The sequence below is a fragment of the Pimephales promelas genome, chromosome 23, assembly GCF_988280905.1.
Source record: "Pimephales promelas chromosome 23, fPimPro1.hap1.1, whole genome shotgun sequence".
In the NCBI taxonomy this organism is placed as follows: Eukaryota; Metazoa; Chordata; class Actinopteri; order Cypriniformes; family Leuciscidae; genus Pimephales; species Pimephales promelas.
The window spans coordinates 26,730,909-26,746,224 of NC_142791.1; the positions used below are offsets into that span (position 1 = coordinate 26,730,909).

Sequence of the window (15,316 nt, forward strand, 5' to 3'; positions counted from 1 at the left end):
CAGGTTAAACTTTCAAAAGGTCATTTATTTCAGTAGGTGAAACTAATATATTATATAGACTCATCCCCAAATTCAAAATTAGAATATTGTGAAAAGGTTTTCATCAAAATTATAACAAATAAAGGCTTGAAATATCTCACTTTGCATGTAATGAGTCTATATAATATATTAGTTTCACCTTTAAGTTGAATTACTAAAAATAAATGAACTTTTGCACGATATTCTAATTTTTCGAGTTTCACCTGTATATATTACTCACATATAATTACATAAACTGTCTCCAAATCCGTACATTTTATTAATTTTGTACAAAATTGCAATGTAAAATGCATATATACACATATATAGGTCTATATAACATACATATAGATATATTTTCCAAAGTTCGAACAATGTGATAAGTGTGAAAACGTCCGATCTGTATTGTAATATAAACCAAGACGGAGGTGGGATTATCCATACGTCTTTGTCTTCTGATACAGTAGATTTTCCCGAAACACTCGGCGCTTCGCCCCTGAATTGAGGTCGGATCGGCTCTGAAGTGTTCGGAGGTTTCTGTCGGAGATGAGGTGCGGGGCGAAAGTGCGAGGGGGATGGATTGAATTCTGATTGGGGTTCGGCGATGGGTAAAGAGAGTAAATCTGGTGACAAATGGTTTGGAAGAGCATTACTGTGGCGCGCTGATAAGAGCCTGTCTCCATAATAGAATGGAGAGGACTTGTCTATCAGCCCATTTGAAACCGTTCCTACAAGGTACTGGCTTTCATTAGCGTGGCCCGTGAATAGTGGCGCTGAATGAAAATTGCTACTTACCCCGCGATTACGGTATTGAAAGGTAGCTGTCAAAAGAGGGCCAGAGACTCGCAGGAAAAGAGGGGAGGTTGTGTGGCTGTCACCATGACAGGGAATGTGTTTCTCTAAGATTACTATTGTGTCTGTTTTATTAAAGGCAGGAAAGAGTAATGGGGCGGATAAGAACAGCACGAGAGGGTGATCCTGAAATACAATCGGAGAAATGTGACTTGAGGCTTGATGGGTGTAGGCCGATGATCGCCGCTGACGGACTATTTTGGGTTTCTATCAGGCTTTGCTGGGAGGAATGGCTCTTTCCTGAAGAAGCCAACGTGATATCTGTGTTTTTCAGCGCTATCGCCGCGCTTACACTCGACGCAACGGCCCATCTCGTTTCCTCGCCATCTGTAGAAAGTTCCCCGTCACACTTTAGCTGAAGTTGGCAGGTCTGGAGGTTTGCTTGGGTTTTCATGTGTAAGTGCATGACTGGAAGCACATTTCCTGTTGTTTTGATGTAACTGAAAGCATGACACAATAAGGAAAAGTGCACCCAAAAATGATGTCATTATGTCAAGTTGTATGCCATCTTTTTTTTCCCCCTCTATGAAACACAGCAGATCTTTTTATTACAATAGTGAATACATGCAAAAATGACTTTTTAATTAGTGATTTTAAAGTGTTTTTTTTTCTTACTGCACTGGCAGATTTAAATCAAAATAGATGTTTATATTCAAGACAATCTAATATGAAAGATACACACATTTTATGGAGTGTTTGTTAGGAAAATGTAGGATATGTGATAAAACTAAGTTTCAATGCTTATATTCAAGACCGGATATCTCAAGAAAATCGAATTGAATTGAATTGAATTGAATTGAATTGAACAAATTAGAATTCAGTAATAATTAACCAAATTAATGCCTTAAAAGTTAACCTTTTTTTAGAGTATTACTACTCTTACCGATACCGCTTATCGATTTGGTACTTTTTAAGAACGGTATTCTTATCGGTTCTTTTTGGTGTTTTTTTTTTTTTTTTTTTTTTTTTAAGAATTAAGAACACAATTAAACTTTATATTTTGAAATGTAAAATAGAAAAAGCAAAACGAAGAAAAATATATTTTTGTTATGCAGCAATGTGCAGGCTTTTTTTGTTTTATATACATATAGAAAAAAAACAAGTACAAACACAAGAATACAATTAATCAAAGATTCATATTATATACAAAGTGCTTTAATTTCAGGAAGGTGTACTAACATATGTGACCCGCTCTGGCAAAATGAGTCGGAAGTCGCAACGTTCCATTTTAAGATATGGGGATTATGTGGAACAACAATGAAATAACAAAAAAAAAATTTTTTTTTGTGCTAATTTCAAAGAACAGACATTCAAAAATAATCTCCCAAAGTTTCGTAGTCCAGATAATTGAGTAAAGGTATTTAAATGACGATTAAAGTCGTCAAAGCTTTAAATTTGCTGAAATAAACATTGCTCTTCTCAACTCCCCTCGTCAGCTCTGAGCATTTCCCGGGTAGCCTATCCGCTGAAACGTTGAACTCAAAGTGTTGAACTCACTGGAGACTTCTAACCTAAGCTTTGTGAGTATATTTATCTGCAAGAAGAATACATGTAAGGCTGTAACGATCGCGACACTCAGATCCACTAACCTGTGAGAATCACGACACGTCCCTTGAAATCCCGGAGTTATCCTTCACGTCCAGTCCAGACCCAATGCTACCACATCTTTAAATTACTATTAGTATTATTTGAAGTTAACGTCATAAAATATGTAGACCTACACCACAAAACTAGTTAAATTATTACTAAATTATTTAAGCGTTATGGAGGAGATCCATAATTCCCATATAATTAAATCTTTTAATAAATAGGCCTATGTGAACCACACCGCACAAACCAAAAGTAATACCCACCGGATGAAGAAGGGTTGACTCCCCAGAACATAAAGTCTTTTATTTTATTTTCCGTGTTCGCATTTATGAGGAAAAAACAATGATACGGACGTGACCGTTCTCTGGAAGCAGCACTAAAACTTTCACAGAGCCTAAACAGAAAGCAAGCACAAAGCCTTTCTTTAAAGTGAATTTCGTTTGGAAATAATTTTATCTTAATTTAAATCAATGTTTCATCACCCAATTACCAGGATTTAATAATAAGAAATAAATTGCAGACAAAGGATAGGCTAGGCCTAATCACGACAGGGAAGCTGAAGCTCCTCTCATGAACCGAAAGTCAGCGTATAAGGTATCCTAGCCTCACAGACTTGAGAAATATATATATATTGAAATGTCTACTTTTAAACAAAACCAATCAAAACGAAAGAAAAGAGACTGCTCTCTGCTTATGTGGGCTAATCCGTATGAAAAGTGAATTTCTCTCTGGCTCCTCTGTTCAATCTTTCTGATTTTAGAACATTTTTGTAAAAGTGAAATACATTTTTGAAAATACCTCTCAAAATGCTGGCTGTGGATGCGAAAAACGCAGAAAATCGAACCTGATGCAAATTTTTTTTATGACGGACGAAAGTGTGCAAGCGTGATTGACTTAACGTGAGGTCGAATTTTTTTTAACGTGCGAAAATTTCGGATGCGAATTTCGGACTCAGTGTGCAAAGGCTTTTACACCATCACCGGGTCGTCTGACGCTCACCTAAAATTCACATTTTTATTTTAAATTCAACAAATATTAAAAATTCTAATTTCAATTTGACAGCCCTAGTAGGTTTTTTACTAAATTGAAATTTTCGTTTGAATTCGTATGATGTGTTTCGTAGGAAAAGACATGATTTGTCATGTATAACATCATGCTTAATTTATTTGTATTCAAGACACAATCTCAATCTGATATCACGAGAAAATATATTCACGCAATTTTTAATTGTATAAATTCATAGAATTTGTGATTGGTCGGAAAATGTAAAATTTTTAATGTATAAAAATATAAGAATAACTTCTATGCTTATACTCAAGGCACAATCTCAACCTGATGTTTGCAATTTCGTATGAATTTGTATGATGCGTTTAGTAGGAAAACATTCGATTTGTCATGTCATGTTTAGTTTACTTATATTCACGACGCAATCTCAACCTGATCTCATGAGAAAATTCATTTCACGAATTTCGAAATTCGTAGGATGTGATTCATAGGAAAAGCACAAGAGCAGGTCGTACGAAAATGTGTGAATGAGATCTTACAAATAAATGCAAATTCACCAGTAATATGTGAGAATCTAAAACAGTGAATAAAAGTCTTAATTTTTATGCAGTGTTGCTATTTTAGCCATTATAGAAAATGATATGATACAAGTAGACTACTTGTGCACTATACTCAGTTGTATACTGGTTTTGTGTAACTAACAAACCAAGATGTAGGTTGTTATTCACTGAAATGATCCCCTTTCTGCATCTCATTTTCCATATCTCATTTTTGTTTTGGCATCAACAGGATGTGATGCGTCAAAACACCACTTTTGAGTGTGAATGTGATCAGAAGATTTCAGACCTTCAGGAGAAGAGAAGATAAATATCGGTATGATTCTCACACTTTTATTCTGTTTTTGGTCGTTTTTGGTCTACTTTTGTGTTCATACAAGTTTAGAACAACATGAGGGTGAGTAAATAATGGCAGAATTGTTTTATTGTAACTGGTCTTTTAAGTAGCAAATAACCAAAAAATATTCCCTTTAAAGGGATAGTTCACTTTGAAATTAATTTTTGGTATGTTTTATCTTACCTCAAGGGCATCCAAGATGTAGGTGTCTTTGTTTCCACAGTATTTTCAATTTTGATATTTTTAGGTCAAACCGTTCATATCTGTCAGTCATATAATGGAGGTCTATGGTCACCACCTCAAAGAGCATGCACAGAGAAGTCCAAATTAAACATGATTTAATGACTCGTAAATGTAAGTACACATTGATGGACTAAGACACGAAACGAGCGGTTTGTGTGAGAAACAAACAGTATTTATATCGTTTTACCTCTTGTAACCACAGCCACAAAGTGCCCGCGCCCTCAGATCAGTTGGACATGGCTGTGATTACAAGAGGTAAAAACGATATAAATACTGCTCGTTTCGTGTCTTAGGCCATCAATGTACTGTATACTTACATTTACGAGTCATTAAATCATGTTTAATTTGGACTTCTCTGTGCATGCTCTTTGAGGTGGTGACCATAGACCTCCATTATATGACTGACAGACACAAACGGTTTGACCTAAAAATATAAAACTTGAAACTACTGCCGAAACAAAGACATCTACATCTTGGATGCCCTTGAGGTAAACTAAAACATATAAAAAATTAATTTCAAAGTGAACTATCATTTAAAAAAAACATTCTAGATCTGACCTGAGGCGAGGTCTGAAATTGAGAGGCATGTTAAAGGGAGACGTGAGGAGGTGAAGATAATTGTCTCTGGTAAAGAGGGTCTACCTCCACACACTTAAGCTCTGAGTTTGTGCTCTCAATCGGTGAAGACTCGGATCAATAGCACTGCGGAAGCAAGAGAGGAAGAACACCGACAGAATCAGCAGAACGAGGTTAAACTCGCCCGGAGAGAGGCGAAAAACGTGAATGTGAGTGATGAGTGCGGTCAGTGCTGAGATGTAGAGCCTCTGAATAAACACACACAGGAATAGATTTAAAACATTAGTGCGTAAAGGTGATGGGTGTCATTTTTTAAGGTTGAAATACTCTCCTCTTTCCCAGCTTAATATGCAGTGCAAACTATATTTTAAAGCCGGCACACACAGAGAGAATTTTTTTCTGTCTTTTATGGTTGTTTGTCAGATGAGCTCAGTAAGATCCTGGGTAAAACCAAGACAGGCTGTACGTCTTTTTTATGTCTCATTGTACAAATATACACCACCGTTCAAAAGTTTGGGGTCAATGTGATTGATATTTCACAATAAGTGCTTTCTATGCAAGAATCCTGAAATAAAAGAGTCAGATTCCACAAAAATATGAAAAGCTGTTTTCAGGATTGATAATAATAAAAAAAAAATGTGTTTTGAGCAGCAAATCATCATATTAGAAAAATTCTAAAAGATATTATAATATAAAGATCATTGTAATATTTAAATGATATTAGAAGGATCATGTGACACTGAAGACGGGAGTAATGATGCTGAAAATTCAGCTTTGATCACAGGAATAAATTACACTTCAACATATAGAAAACTAACAGTAAAATAAAAAGGTAATTGCGACTTTTTACGTCACAATTCTGAATTTTTTCTCACAATTACGAGATGTCAGAATTGCATAATATAAAGTCAGAATTGATTGATTTAAAGTAAGAATTGTGTGTTATAAAGTCAGAATTGATTGATATAAAGTCAAAATTGATTGATATAAAGTCAGAATTGCGTGATATAAAGTAAGAATTGTGTTATAAAGTCAGAATTGATTGATATAAAGTCAGAATTGCGAGATATAAAGTCAAAATTTATATAAAGTCAGAATTGATTGATATAAAGTCAGAATTGCGTGTTATAAAGTCAGAATTGATTGATATAAAGTCAGAATTGATTGATATAAAGTCAAAATTGATTGATATAAAGTCAGAATTGCGTGTTATAAAGTCAGAATTGTGTGTTATAAAGTCAGAATTGTGTGTTATAAAGTCAGAATTGATTGATATAAAGTCAGAATTGCGAGATATAAAGTCAAAATTTATTGATATAAAGTCAGAATTGCGTGTTATAAAGTCAGAATTGTGTGTTATAAAGTCAGAATTGATTGATATAAAGTCAGAATTGATTGATGTAAAGTCAGAATTGCGTGTTATAAAGTCAGAATTGATTGATATTAAGTCAGAATTGCGTGTTATAAAGTCAGAAGTAATTGATATAAAGTCAGAAATGCGTGATAAAAAGTAAGAATTGTGTTATAAAGTCAGAATTGATTGATATAAAGTCAGAATTGCGAGATATAAACTCAAAATTGATTGATATAAAGTCAGAATTGCGAGATATAAAGTCAGAATTGATTGATATAAAGTCAGAATTGCGAGATATAAAGTCAAAATTGATTGATATAAAGTCAGAATTGCGAGATATAAAGTCAAAATTGATTGATATAAAGTCAGAATTGCGTGATATAAAGTCAAAATTGATTGATATAAAGTCAGAATTGTGAAATATAAACTATTCTGAGGGGGAAAATGTTAGTCTTTTTTTCCCCTTAGACTTGCCTGATAACTCGCAATTGCTTTGTTTTTACGTCAATTTTTTGCATTTTTTATCTCACAATTCTGAGAAAAGATTTTTTCTTTTTTGATCTTTTTTTCTCGCAATTGCAACTTTATTTTTTTTCAACTCTTTTTTTTTTTATTCAGTGGTGGAAACAAGCTTCCATAGAAAACAGTTATTTTAAATGGTAATAACATTTAACAATATTTCTGTTTTAATTGTATTTGGTGAGCATAAAGAGGCTTCTTTCAAAAACATTAAAAAACAGTTGAACTGTAGTGTAGATCTTAAGAGTACACTAAACTTTAGTTCAATCAATCAATTTTATTTATATATAGTAAAACAACCAAGGTTGACCAAGGTGCTTCACAAGTCAAAACAACTAATTAGTTGTGAATTTTGATGAAAGAAACACTAAATAACAATATAGCACGTGGAGTAATGACATTTTTGTAGGCCAACACGAAGGTACGCAATCTACACATCACCCTGTTTCCATCAAAAACTACACAAAGTGATTCTAACACGATTGGTTCATCATGATTATCTCTTGGAGCCTAAACAAGCTAAACATCGGTTATAAGTGAACTACACCACTGTCCCATGACTTCAGCAACTCTTTCAGTTTCCATTTAAAAACATTTTCCCTGACAGTGTGAGTTAGGATAGTTTGCATGAGCATAAATGAGGCAGTAAGTGTGTGAGTTTACCTATTCGCTGTGATGATGATGCATGGGTCTTCTTGCTCTTCAACGGTTTAAAGTCATATTCAAATGCAAAGGACAAAGACATAGATGAGAGAAATCCATTTTTTTATTTAATAACAAGTTTTTGTTTTCGATTTCCTGACCTTAGTATCCGATTCTAGAATAGGAATCGATTTTTGATTCCCAAACCTAGTCGTTTTCAACCAGCTCCAACCTAACAATTTAGGTTATTTTCAGAGATTTGTTAATGTACCTTGTTTGTGTTGTTAAGAATAATAAAAAATAAGATATACATTTCAATCAGCTCAAGACAGCAACAGCTGCTCAACCAATGGTTCGAGTTTGGGGTGGGGCTTTGTGTTTGACTGACCAATGACGTTTCAGGAAAGCTGTTTGATTGGTGATTCTATTGGTGCAGAAATAACACTTTTCATCTAGTACTTAAAGGAGTAGTTCACTTTTAAAGAAACCTTTTCTGATAATTTACTCACCCCCATGTCATCCAAGATGTCCATGTCTTTCTTTCTTCAGTCGAAAAGAAATTAAGGTTTTTGATTAAAAAACATTCCAGGATTTTTCTCCATATAATGGACTTCAATGGGGACCAAACGGTTCAAGGTCCAAATGAGAGTTTCGGTGCAGCTTCAAAGGGCTTTAAATGATTCCAGGTGATAAATAAGGGTCTTATCAAGTGAAATTATCACTCATTTAAAAAATAAAAAAAGAAAATGTAAGTTTTATAAGCTCAAATGCTCGCCTTGCTCTGTTCTGTGATGATCGTGACTCTCCTGTTCAAACTTTTTCATTAAAATGAACAAATCTTTTTTCGAGTCAATTCGTTCATTTTGTTTCGTTGAATTAACCAAATTACTTGGAAAAAAGATGCTTATTCATCGTCTGGTGTCCTTTAAAGCCCTTTGAAGTTGCACTGAAAGTGTCTTTTGGACCTTGAACCGTTTGGACCCCATTGAAGTCCATTATATCAAAACACATCTGTTTAGCTGTGCATTTACGGAATGAGCACTGTGCCACTGTTCGTCCGACTGTTACTGCACTTCATTTTATTCTAAATAGTTTTAATTTACTGTATTTTATTTTTATCATAATTTTTTATCTTTCATTATTTCTTATTTTTTATTCTAAACTGTTTTAATTATTCTGATTTCTTTTGATTATTTTAATTTCTTCTATGTAAAGCACTTTGAATTGCCATTGTGTATGAAATGTGCTATATAAATAAACTTGCCTTGCCTTGCCTTGCCTATATGGAGAAAATCCTGGAATGTTTTCATCAAAAATCATCTTTTCGACTGAAGAAAGAAAGACATGGACATCTTGGATGACATGGGGGTGAGTAAATTATCAGCAAAAGTTTTTTTTTTTTTTTTTAAAGTGAACTACTCCTTTAATTGTTGGGTTATTTTACCAGGTGAATATTTAAGTGTCTTTATAAAAGCAGATGTCAACACGTACTCAACTTCAAGCCGTTTTCAAATGAATAACATGCATTTTTATGACACTCAAAGCTTTTATTTGCTAAACACCAATTTACAGATCTGCTGGTTCTCCTGGGTTGAAATGGGATGCAACTGGTCAGGCCCCAGTCAGTAGCAATATAGCGCTGAAGATGATTAGCTTTTTAAACCGACTTTAACCTCTTCTGTCTGCAGATTTGCCTCAAATGGACCGTATAGAGTTTCACAAGATTAAAAGCACTTTTCCGCTCGTTCGGCTTTTGAGAAGCGAAGACCTATTTAGAGCATTTAATCCCGTTTCAAAGGGTGTATGGGCCAGCGAATTGATCATAGCCAAATGGTTCCTGTAAAATGCTTGATTGCTTAGGAAGTCAAGATGGAGGATCCGAGGAATTCCGTCAACTTTCTCGCCGGCCTTTTGATCCGAAGGGATTCCTGTTGCAGGCAGCCTCTCATGTCTCCTTCTTTTTGAAACAATACTCCTGTGTCTGATCGCATTGATCTCCTCACGGTGACCTCCGACCTCTCAAGATGCTGCGGAGAGGGAACGAAGGAATGTTGGGGGGAGCTGTCTGCTCTCTCGCCCTTTCTCTCTCTCTCCCTCTCTCTCTCGCCCTTTTTCATGCGATGATTTCATCGCAGCGAATGGAAATGGCTCACATGTGTTTGCAATTATACCTCACATTGTAATCATGAGACAGAGCCATAAAGCACACACACACACACTCTCTCTCTCGAGGGTCCGTGCACATTCTACAAAACTTTTCATCAAACCATATGGTTTTGTCTTCTCGTTGTATATAGGCAGAGGGTCGAGTTTAAAAGAAAACAACAAAAGGGAAACGAGTGTTTTAGATGAACATTTAAAGAGCTCCTATCATGCATTTCTTATTATTGCATTTTTCCCCCAGCAGTCCATTAACTTTGGAACATTTTATGGACTAAAAACCATCATTTTGGTCTTTCACAGCCTTTTCCCACCACCTCTGATCCTCAGAATTAAACCAGATGCAAGGAGATTGATAGATAGATAGATAGATAGATAGATAGATGGATGGATGGATGGATGGATGGATGGATGGATGGATGGATGGATGGATGGATGGATAGATGGATAGATAGATAGATAGATAGATAGATAGATAGATAGATAGATAGATAGATAGATATAGATACATGATGGATGGATAGATGGATGGATGGATAGATGGATGGATGGATGGATGGATGGATGGATAGATAGATGATGGATGGATAGATAGATAGATAGATAGATAGATAGATAGATAGATAGATAGATAGATAGATAGATAGATAGATAGATAGATATAGATACATGATTGATAGATAGATAGATAGATAGATAGATAGATAGATAGATAGATAGATAGATAGATAGATAGATAGATAGATAGATAGATAGATGGATGGATGGATGGATGGATGGATGGATTGATTAGTGGGTCATTTAAAAATAAATTAAAAAAGTTTACGTTTTTTCTCTGTGAGGTGCATTTGCGTCATTCATCAAAACGAATGAATCTTTTTTCGAGTCATTTGGTTAATTTCGTTCATTGAATTAACCAAATGACTCGAAAAAAGATTTGTTCATTTTTTAAATGAGCGATCGTTTCACTTGATAAGACACTTATTCATCGTCTGGTGTCGTTTAAAGCCCTTTGAACAGTTTGCAGTTTGCACTGAAACTCTCATTTGGACCTTGAACCGTTTGGTTCCCATTGTAGTCCATTATATGGAGAAAAATCCTGAAATGTTTTCATCAAAAACCTTCATTTCTTTTCGACTGAAGAAAGAAAGACATGGACATCTTGGATGACATGGGGGTGAGGAAATTATCAGCAAAAGTTTATTTTTAAAAGTGAAGTACTCCTTTAAGCTTGTGCAAACTGGATTTGAAGTGAAATAAATGCAGGTTTATGGCGCAACTGTGCTCTATAATCAAGAATGAGCTTCAGGCGACACAACGCGCGTCTTCCATCATCTCGCAGGCCGCCGGGGTCGCCTGAGGAGCACATCTCTGTGACCCGAGGCCCTTCTGACTTTGGTCATTGTGCGGGTTGCAAACAAGCTGCCCTGAGATGTTTACCGAGTCTTGTTGCTCATACACTGGCCAGACAATCCCATTAAACGACTAGAAGAGACCAGGATCTAAATTACTCGCCTGACCTTTACTCTGATAATAGACTCGCTCTGGAAGAAGAGATATAAAGTGATAGTTGGTGGAAATGTATATTCATTTACATATGAATTATGCATCATTATTTTCCTGTTTATTAATACACTCTAAAAAATGCTGGGTTGTTTTAACCCAGTTTTGGGTCAAATATGGACAAACCCAAACCTTGTGTTAAAAATGTAATTTAAAAATTTAACCCAATGACTGAGTTTGTCTATATTTGACCCAAAGTTGGGTTGAAACAACCCAGCAGTTTTCCGAATGTATGTAATTCACATGAGATGTTCAGAAGAGATCTTAAACTGTGCTGAGATTCACCAAGATCAATCAAACCTCGATCGAGTGCATTAGTGCCCTTTTTTTTTGAGCAGTGTTGGTTCCGGAAGTATTTTTTTCCCATTCATTTCTCCCATAAAAAAGTATTTGTTGAAGCATTATCTAAGCCATGATGAACCAAGTCAACCAGCTACAGTATGAGGTGAATCATAACACTACAAACTAGATTTGAATAAAAAAAGTAGGTATAACTGTGCGTTCACACGGTTGCGTCTACATAAAAAGATGGCCGCCAACGAATTTCAATTCTATTCAAAACAGTTGCGTCTACTGCGTCTAGTTTGACGCTTCACCACTTTGTGTTAATTCACGCGTCAAGAGTGAAACTGATGTGCGTAAAAACAAAACTTTTAAGCGAAATTTACGCGCATCACGCGCGTCAGAATTGAAATTCGTTGGCGGCCATCTTTTTTATGTTGATCGAGCATTCAGAGAGAGTCACCGCTCTGTATTTGCTCTGAAGAGCAGAACAGCGGCGTGAGGATCATCGTCGCCATATTTGTGTCCACCCAACACTATCTCACGACCAATTCGTACGAATTCGACGCATGATTAAAAAGTGGCTAATTCGTACAAATTCGTACGACCTCACTCGTACTAATTCGTACGATTTGTCTAAACCCACGTGATGGTTAGGGGTAGGTCATTCGTACGAATTCATACGAATTGGCCAATTCGTAAAATATGTACGATTTAGCAAAATCGTATTAATTCGTACGAGTGAGGTCGTGTGAATTGTTACGAATTAGCCACTTTTTAATCATTCGTCGAATTCGTACGACTTGGTCGTGAGATCGGGTTCGGAGGCAAACCGTTTGTTTTCCCGTGCCCAGTTTGATGACTTGTTGTCCCGCATCAGAGCCACAATTTAGTCAAATTACAAAATAATTTATTGAAGCATCCAAACACTTCACCACGTGAGCAAGCAGCAGGCTCCTGATTGGTTAACGTGGCCCGAATTTGACTCCAAAGTTCAGATATTTCAACTCGGGCGGCAGGTGCAAATTCGCGTCAAACAATAGCACTAACAGCACTAACTAAATCATTCGCAATGCACAAATAGCACTAACTAAATCATTTGCACTTAACGCGCCAGACGCTCAATTCGCGTTATTCACGCGCGAATGAGGTGTATTCCCAACCCGATCTCACGACCAAGTCGTACGAATTCGACGAATGATTAAAAAGTGGCTAATTCGTAACAATTCATACGACCTCACACGTATGAATTAATACGATTTTGCTAAATCGTACATATTTTACGAATTGGCCAATTCGTATGAATTCGTACGAATGACCTACCCCTGACCCCGCCCCTAAACCTAACCATCACGTGGGTTTAGACAAATCGTAGGAATTAGTACGAGTGAGGTCATACGAATTGGTACGAATTAGACACTTTTTAATCATGCGTCAAATTCGTACGAATTGGTCGTGAGATAGTGTTGGTATTCCTGTCTACTGTGCCGTGCTCTACGCCTCATTCGCGCCGCAGGAATTTTTACATGCGTAACGCGTCTTTGCATTGAGTTAACATTAAAATCATTCGCACCTGACGCGCTATTCGCGTCCGGTGTGAACGCACCATAAGGGTATAAGAGGTAAAAGAAGCATTGTGTACACCATAATCAAATTAAAAACTAAAAGATAAAAAAAAGTTGATTAAATAAAAACTATATATTTAAGTTAATTGGAAAATATGTGTTCAAATATTTAAGTTTTTTGGAGAGTGTGCTTCATGAGAGTGGCCGGAGCTAAAGAGCTCAGTTTTGCTGTTTGCGACACTTGATTGGTGGAATTTTTGCACTGCATCATGGGTAATGTAGTTTTTCACCATGTATCCCTCAGTTAAACATGATTATTTTAAAACTAGGTTCAAATAACGCTGACTGACGGCTTCAACAGAAGCAAATACTGTTGATTAACAACCTCTTACCTCACAATAAGGCTGTCTTTAAAGGTTTGTAAGTTAGCGAGCTAAAAATCAATCAATGAATGAGGAGTTTTTTTACTTCCAGAACCCGACTGTTGTGCTCTATATGAACTCAATTGATTCTAATAGCTTTGTACTCATACTTTATGTCTGTTTAAAGAAGTTCCCTGAGACATTACTCCAGTTTGAGGTATAAAAGAGCAATAAGATGCTCCTTATTTCCCTCAGAATGCCTTTTAAAAGCAGTCGAGTTTATTTTGTTCCTGCCTGTATTTATGTATTTTAAACATGCTCTAAAATGATTCATGTTTCTTTAAATCCTCCATTTTGCTGATAATTTGAGACGTCTTTTGCCCGTGGCGGAGCTGAAACTGTGTCTCTCTCATTGATATACGGCACCAGAGCCGAAGCTTTGTTGAGTCGGGTATTTCCAGATGGCTCACAAAAGACTCAATTGACTCTCTCCTCTAATGTGTTAAACCGTTTGCTCCCGCATGACAAATTTAGAGGGGAAAAAAACCCCCAGCCCTTCAGCAAACAGTAAAAGATGAAATATCAAACAGATTTTCTCTTTCACTCTGCAAAAAAAAAATTGTAAATCAAGATGCATTTACTTGAGAAGCAAAATGACTTAAAACATTAAGTCTTGATAAAAGAAAACAAGAGAATATTTCTCCCAATGTGGTCAGAAAAATACACTTGTTTTTAATATTATTAAGCATAAACGACTCAACATCATCGAATGCATATATTTGTACTGGAGAACAAGACAAAAATGCACATTTTTTGCCGCGCAGTTTCACACGCCACTTATATAAACGAGTCGTGCCGAGTGCTCTGTGTATAAATACAGTTTGTCTGTTGCAGATTTACATCACGCCTTATGCAATGACGTCTGGATCTCGTCCAGCATGCAGTGAACCAGAGGAACGGAGAGACGTCCCAGCGGCCCGCAGTCCTGACAACACCCTCTATCCCCCTCTGAAATCTTTATTTACTGCCCCTCGCCGTCGAGGTGAGGAGCTTCTGTGAGCTTGTGTGTGCACTGATGCACTTCATGCGCGTGTGTGTTGTGTTTGCTCTGCAGCGGATACAAGATAAATCACCAATATCATACGTTTAGGCTGATATTGAAAGCCGATATCAGAGCTCTTTTTCCACACACTTTATGTTTTGACATGAAATGTTGTGGAAATCTGAAGAGTTGTCTATCTGCAGGGTCACAGACAAAAACAGCATGAATATTAATAACATGGTGTCTTAAAAGTGCCTAAAACTGTCTTAAATTTGGCTGAAATATGCACTTTAAACAAACCCAAATTTGGGTAAAATATGAACAAACCCAAATGTTGGGTTAAAAATGTCATTTTAAATTTTAACCCTGAATTTGGGTTTGTCCATATTTGACCCAAATTTGGGTTGAAATAACCTAGCATTTTTTAGAGTGTGTTTAAAAGAAATAAAATGCAATTAATTCATTTCTCAAAAAGCTGACAGGGGAACTTAATATTAACTCAATAAAATAATAAAATGCATTTTTTAATGTAAATTCTTGACCAAAAGTGTGAATGACATTCTTGAAACATGAGCAGAATTTTCATTAGAAATGTTCTCCCATAAATCCCCACATTGACTTGAATGTGTAAGAGTGTTTTTTTTGTTAT

The 15,316-nt window shown here is 36.0% G+C and overlaps 1 long non-coding RNA gene across 1 annotated transcript in view; it reads left to right on the forward strand.

Annotated features, from left to right (window-relative positions):
- Positions 1–14,667, forward strand: part of LOC120481669 (uncharacterized) — a 34,095-nt gene extending 19,428 nt beyond the window's left edge. Inside the window, exons 2-3 of the long non-coding RNA XR_016149609.1 lie at positions 4,255–4,338; positions 14,520–14,667. This is a non-coding gene — a long non-coding RNA (uncharacterized LOC120481669). The remainder of the gene's footprint in view (positions 1–4,254; positions 4,339–14,519) is intronic.
- Positions 14,668–15,316: the final 649 nt, after the last annotated feature.